Genomic DNA, 6665 nt, shown 5'->3' with positions numbered 1-6665 from the left:
AAAAGCGGTTCAAGGATATGGTTTTTACTGAGTACAGGGAGGTGGTAGAGCTCTGATAAGGTGTTCTTGTCAGAGAACACCTTATGTTTTAACAGAATGTTTTAACAGCAGGTGCATCAACATTATTCCCCTATTCAGCTGCTCGACGACTCAAAGGTTTGACAGTCTCCAATATTTGTCAGCAAAAAATCGACACCAATGGAGCTTCATGCAATCAGCGTAGATTAAACGCCGACGCGAGCCCACACACCACCGCCACTGCACCCACAAAAGCGGCTTTTTCTGACAGAGAAAGAGAAGACAGCTGTAAATAACCCTGTATGCTTTTATTTAGTTCCTTGCACCTTATTTTGACACTCATCGCTGTTTTCTACTACCAACTTCCTGTTTGGGTGTTGAGGCTTTTATTTTGATGGGATGATTTCCTGTTGAACTGTTGTTGGCGCAGTTTTCAGCGGCAGTCGCGGGAGTTTGAAATGTGATGGTTTAATGGAGCCTATGGAGATTTCTTTTGTCATTAGCAGCCAGGGCTGGACTGGGACAAAAAATTGGCCCGGGCATTTTGACTAGAGACCGGCCCACCAGGTATTATAGGAAAAGCCATAAAGCCTTTGAATGAAAACAAACGCTGTTGTCACAGTGATGTACACTGTCTTATTGGTATATATGTATCAATCTAATAAACTTAAACCTTCACCATCCTCCCTATTCTGGTATTCTAAACAGTACCCGGAAGTAGACTGCTTGGTCGAGTTAACCTCCTGAACTATCTACAACACATGCTGAAAACCTGAAATTAAGACAGAGAAGACTAGAGGTGAGACATGATCATTACTGATTACTGATGACAGATTTAGATATATTTTCATAAACCATTCATTTGCCACATGAATAAACAGCATGGCAGGGCAAAATATTTTTTCTAACATGGCAACCTTTAAAAAGTGAAAGGAGATAGAAAGACAGGTGAGAAAGAAAAACTTAATTGACTTTTTGATGGCATTTTACACACAGTACTGGTACAGAATCTAGAAAATGTGGGGAAATGCTGGCATCATATACAGTACTTACCTACTTCTGAAGAAATTATGATGGGACCCTAAAAAAAATACTATGTACAATAATGGATTTCTATACATTTTACATCAGATGAAAACGTTTGTTGTAAGATTCAGAGTGATAAACAAACAAGAGAGAAAAGCCGATCAGCTGATCACTGATCAGTTTCATGATTGAAGTAGAAACAGGAGAGGGAGGGGGAGAGAATGAGAGAAGAAGAGGCAGCTGTGCAGCAAAGACAGAATAACTCCAGCTTTGTGTCTTTTTCATTGTAGCTGAAGTCCGGGACAAACTGTGTTCCTTTTCACATCAATACGAAACGCGCAATATTTTCTCTGTATGCAAGACGATTCTGTTTTTTACGGGACGGTTGGAAACTCTAATAACTAACCTTATAAATATGATAAAACAAGTTCAACATAACATCATAGCACCCGCCTAGCAGTATATAAACTCCGTCATGCTAGCTAGCACGCAGTACGAGTTATTGTAACTGACTGTAAAAAGTCAGCATAACGAAAATAAACTCCACCTAAACTTGGTTTATATCTGACCCAGATAGACTGCAGGTCATAACTTCTTACCTGAAGTTCAGTTCACCGTCTCGGGTCTCTGCTCCTCCTGCCTTTCAGTCATCCACCTGCCAGCGTGTTGCATCTGCTGGCCTCCACCACTTGCTAATGTTACTGAATCTGTAGAAGCTCCGCAATAGCCACCACCAAACAATTGAGTTATTTTTACACATCTCCCTTCATCTGGCCAATCCACCAATTTCAGTGTTTATACCGTTACGGAAAAAAACGAAGAAAAACCCCCCATCGGCCCATAAAAACGAAAAATCACCATCGGCCCACCGGGCAAATGCCCGGTATGCCCGATGCCCAATATGTTAGCAGCCCCCTTGATAGAGGCACAAGGTATGGTTATGACATAAATAAGGACATGTTTAGATGTTTTTGTGACAGAGGCTACATTTGTTAAATGTTACGTTGAAACGTACTTTATGTTATAAGGTTTACGATTGTAAGAGTGTGGATTTTTTTTGCTTACACGCTGTTTCTATGTATACATCCCCAGCTCTTACGGTGAGATTGATGGTTTACTGCCATTAAACCTTAAAAACGTCATCAGTAAAGTGTCATCCTTCATTCGGGGGGGTTCGCTACAACAACGGTGGTATGTAAACTGTGTTTTGTGCTGCGTATTGTTTGGTTGAACGCAGTTTGGATTCTGACCACACGAAGATGTTGTTGTGACACGCCCCCCGCTGCGTTTGCTGTTGGATTTGGTGTGTGCGTGTGTGTGCTGTGGCTCTGCGGGTGTTCAACTGAATTTGAAGAAATTGGTGTTGCCTCAGTTTTGAATTTTGGCATGCGGCTTATATTGAATGCTTAAAATGAGTGGATCACAAGCTACATCTGTTATTGGAAAACTACTGTTATTTACTGTTAGCTAGTTTATTGTGATGGTTTGTGTTTATTATGTTGCTCTTTTTTGTTTGCTTTCTCTCCTGTTTTTTCTTCTCTCGACAGGTGATCCAGGTGATTTTTTTTCTTCTCCCCTTTCTCACTCTCTTCTCCCCTCTGTTTTTCTTTCTCTCCCTCTCTTTCTTTCATTCTTTCTTTCTCCCTGTCCTATCCCCCAGTCTGTCCCATCTGTTGTTCTACTCTGTCTCTCTGTGCAGGTATTGCTGTCTTCTGAGTTCTTCAGTTTCCCAACTGAGACATTCAAACCTCATCACAGAGCTCGTGTCCATCCTCACCATCATGTGGATGTGAGATTGCGCTGGATTCTGGTTATGTGGCCTGCAGCACCTATGAGGTATTTCAGTATTGTTCATTGTGTGACTTATTTGTAGTTTTTAGGCCTTAACATCAAATAAAATAGTGTTTTTTGTATTTTTCAGAACAAGTTCATGCCTATATTTCAGCTTCAACTCTACACAAGAGGAACTTCTTCCCTTTCTTTCATCACAGCTGTCCTGTGCCAGATTTTCAGTTGACCCACAGAGAGAGGCGTCATTTCAGAAGACTGAAGCTCATCACAGGGATCAAGGAGGACCTCATGATCTTACCTCACAGGGAAATCTTCAGCACTCCACTGTAGGCCCGTCCCAGAAGATGGATAAACCCGGCATTCCATCTTCACTGTGATAGAGACCTTTGCTTTGTGTAATGTTAGAAGTACTCCGGTAATCCTCATAGGCTTTGGACTTTTACATAAGAATATTATATTCAGTGCTGTAGAAAGTTATATATTATCCTCTCTGGTTACTCTGGGCAGGATTATCTGAGGTGACTCTGAATTACTTTACGGTAAACAACACAATATTGGCAAAAAGCAGTGAAAGAATTCCAGACCACAAGTTTTTAGTTCAACATACAACTGACGGACTTTGACCTTCATCAGGTTTTATTTAATTGTGTCAGAGAAAATCTCATGTGCTCTTCATGGAAATGGTCAAACTGAAGAGACTTAGAGCTTTTTATTGTCATTGTGCACTTTCTTGCACAGCGAAAGGTGCAAAAGTAAGAAGAAGAGAAACCAATATACAACGAGGGGGAAAAAATAAATAAAATAAAATAAAATAAAAAGTAATGTATATGTATACATATATGTGAGTGAAACTATATACATGGTGTATGTGTAAGAAACATTGGAACAGAAACATTGTGGGTCTGTATACAAGGGCAGTTATATAATATAATAAATAAATAAGGGTGGATGGGCTATGGTCGTTTAGGGTGGAGATGGTAGTTCTACTGGGACCAAAATATTGCACATACCAAGGATATTGCACATGAGCCAAAAATATTGCACAGAACATGGAAAGACTGAGATATAAGCTCTGTGGGTCTGAGATCAGCAACTGATATATAGTGACAGAGTTACATGGGTGATTATTCCTTCTGACTTTTTGTCATTACATTTATCTATAACAAGCTGCAGCTTTCACTGACAGCACATGTGGTACTTTAACCTTTGTGCATTCAGTTAATTTTGCAGTTAACATGTGAACATGTCTGCTGTCACTGCTGAGGTCTGAATTTGAGGGCAGCTCCTGTAATCACAAAGAACACAATCATCACAAACTGAAATATAAAGTTTATCTCTCAAATCTGAAATAAAGCTGATCGTTCTGTCCTCAAGCCTTACAGATTATATATAATGTTTACCTTTGAGTTGTTGGAGCTTTGTAAATGCAGATCTCAAAGATGAGATGATGGAGCAGGTCTGAGTCCTGGTTCAGTCTGCTGCTGCATCGTGCTCACCTGCAGGAGAACAGACAAACAGTTCAGTTATCAGCAGTGTTTGAGCTGCTGCCTTTTGACAACAAATTTTAACACTTTAAATTAAAAATAAATTCTAAAAGGATGCAAGACGTACGGAATTAACAATAATTCAGACCGTTGTTTGACCTGAATGGTTCATATAAAGATGAGGGGTTATTGATACAAGCTTTAAATGTAAATGATATTGTCATGTGGAGACAGAAACATGCTGCTGTTTGCTCATGTTTAATAATCAGCTCTGCACAGAAGCTGAAGGTCCAGCCTGTTGCTCTTACAGCCAGCAAACTGCTTCACTGCACGCTCTTCACCTTCTGCACACTGTCAGCTTACATCTCCTTCAGCCTGCCTGCAGCAGCCCAACTTAAAAAAGTCCTGACTGAGCTTACCTAGTAATTTTATCATTCACACTTCCTCCAAGGTTATTGCTATGACAGGGAAACGTCAACCTGCTGAATGCAGGTCGATTTAGCTCATGGCTGTCAACGTTCCCAGCCAGTTTGCCACAAAACCAACCCGATCTGCTCTGTTTCCACAAAGCAGGCGTGAGATGTTGTGATCAATGATTTATTTGAAATGATTAGTCTTGTTGTGCTAGCAGAGGGTTTTCATTATTCTATATTTCCTGTATTTTAGGATTAAAGCTCAGCTCTGTTCCTTTTCTCTCATGCTGTGCTCCTGAGCATTAATTAAACCACAGAAGAGGGGCCTGAAAACTGAAGGCTCTCCCTCCCATTCTACTTTTAAATACAACAAGTAAGCCTGCAGCGTGAGAGCAAAGCGCTCTAATGGGGTGATATGGTACTATAAGGTCATTAAGATAAGATGGGGCCTGATTATTTAAGACCTTGTATGTGAGGAGCAGGATTTTGAATTCAATTCTGGATTTAACAGGTATTTTTAACATGTATGAACATAAAGCTAACTTTGAACAAGTTTACATGGATTTTTATTTGATGGGAATAATGTAAATAACAATTAAACAAGAATATTTCTAATCTTCCAAAGCAAGATCAAACATGGATGGGGTGCTGCAAGTGAGACCTGCGGTTTGTCTTTTCTGGTCTGTGAGTGGAGAATCACACAGGGTGGTCTGCAAGGAGCTTTAGGATGCTTCTTCCCACTGACCACTGCATCGTCCATCCACAGGGTTTGCAGGGCTCACTCGACAGCTGCCACACCACTAAGATGTTTTCAGAAATATGCAAGCAGGAGATGGTGGATGCTATATTATTAGTATAATACTTGTAACTCTGTAGCAGGCAACAGTTTGATAAAGTGCTATGTAAAAAAGAAACCAAAAGATTAGTTTCTATGAGTTTCAAAGACATTTGGTTTAATACAGTAAATGTGTACGAATGACCTGCAATAATTCAGTCACTGAAATTATCCATGAAATTAGCCAAGTAGCTCCTAAATGCGTGTAGATTAAAGAAAATTATTTTACCTGGATATGATTGTCTCTGATAAACCTAAGGTACAAAATATGCTGGCAAAGTTTTTCTAGCTCCTCCAGAATTTAAAATGTACAAAAAAACGGAGCGACATTTCTGGGTCGTGACCGTAAATACACAGAAGTGAGGGCGGACTTGAACAAAGGCTACACTGTAACAAAAGTCAGTAAAATATACAGCAAAACACCGTCAAATTCCAACGGTAATGGAGCATAAAACCAAAAACTTCCTTTTACTGTATTAAATAGATTGAATAACCGTTAATTGTGAGACTGGATAAAACTAAAAAATGTTGAAATTATAAATATTGTCTGTGAAAACAAATAAATATGCATACATTTTACAATTAAATATTGTAATGTTGAAAATGTCTGAAAAACTTAGATTTTACGGTATTATTTGAGTAAAACTACATCTTTTGGGGTTGTGCACATTGGAATTCACAGTATAAAGCTGTGGATTTTTAAGCAAACAAAAACATTCATTTTTACAGAAGCAAGATGTTAAAAAATAGGGTCCACTGTAATAATACAACCAGTAAATACCTTTAAAAAAAAAAAAAAAAAAAAAAAGCAAATGTCAGCAGTGAAAGACAATAAAATTGATAGTATTTTTTTTTTTTTTTTTTAAATTCAGATACTGATATACAGATTAAAAGTTAGGCCTGCAGTATATCATTGTTAACCTTCTGATAAAAAAAATCAACCGCAAAAGAAGATGTTAAAAATAAAGTTCATGGTTGTGAATAAAATTGATTTCAATAATCTTTTTTAATTATTATTTTAAAACAACTTTATGTTGTTGTGTTTCACGTCATATTATCAGACCACCTTAAGTGGGTCCGCCTTAAATTTTGAGTTTG

Source organism: Oreochromis aureus, linkage group 8 (genome assembly GCF_013358895.1).
Source record: "Oreochromis aureus strain Israel breed Guangdong linkage group 8, ZZ_aureus, whole genome shotgun sequence".
Taxonomy (NCBI): domain Eukaryota; kingdom Metazoa; phylum Chordata; class Actinopteri; order Cichliformes; family Cichlidae; genus Oreochromis; species Oreochromis aureus.
Note: the sequence above shows the minus strand (reverse complement) of the source record.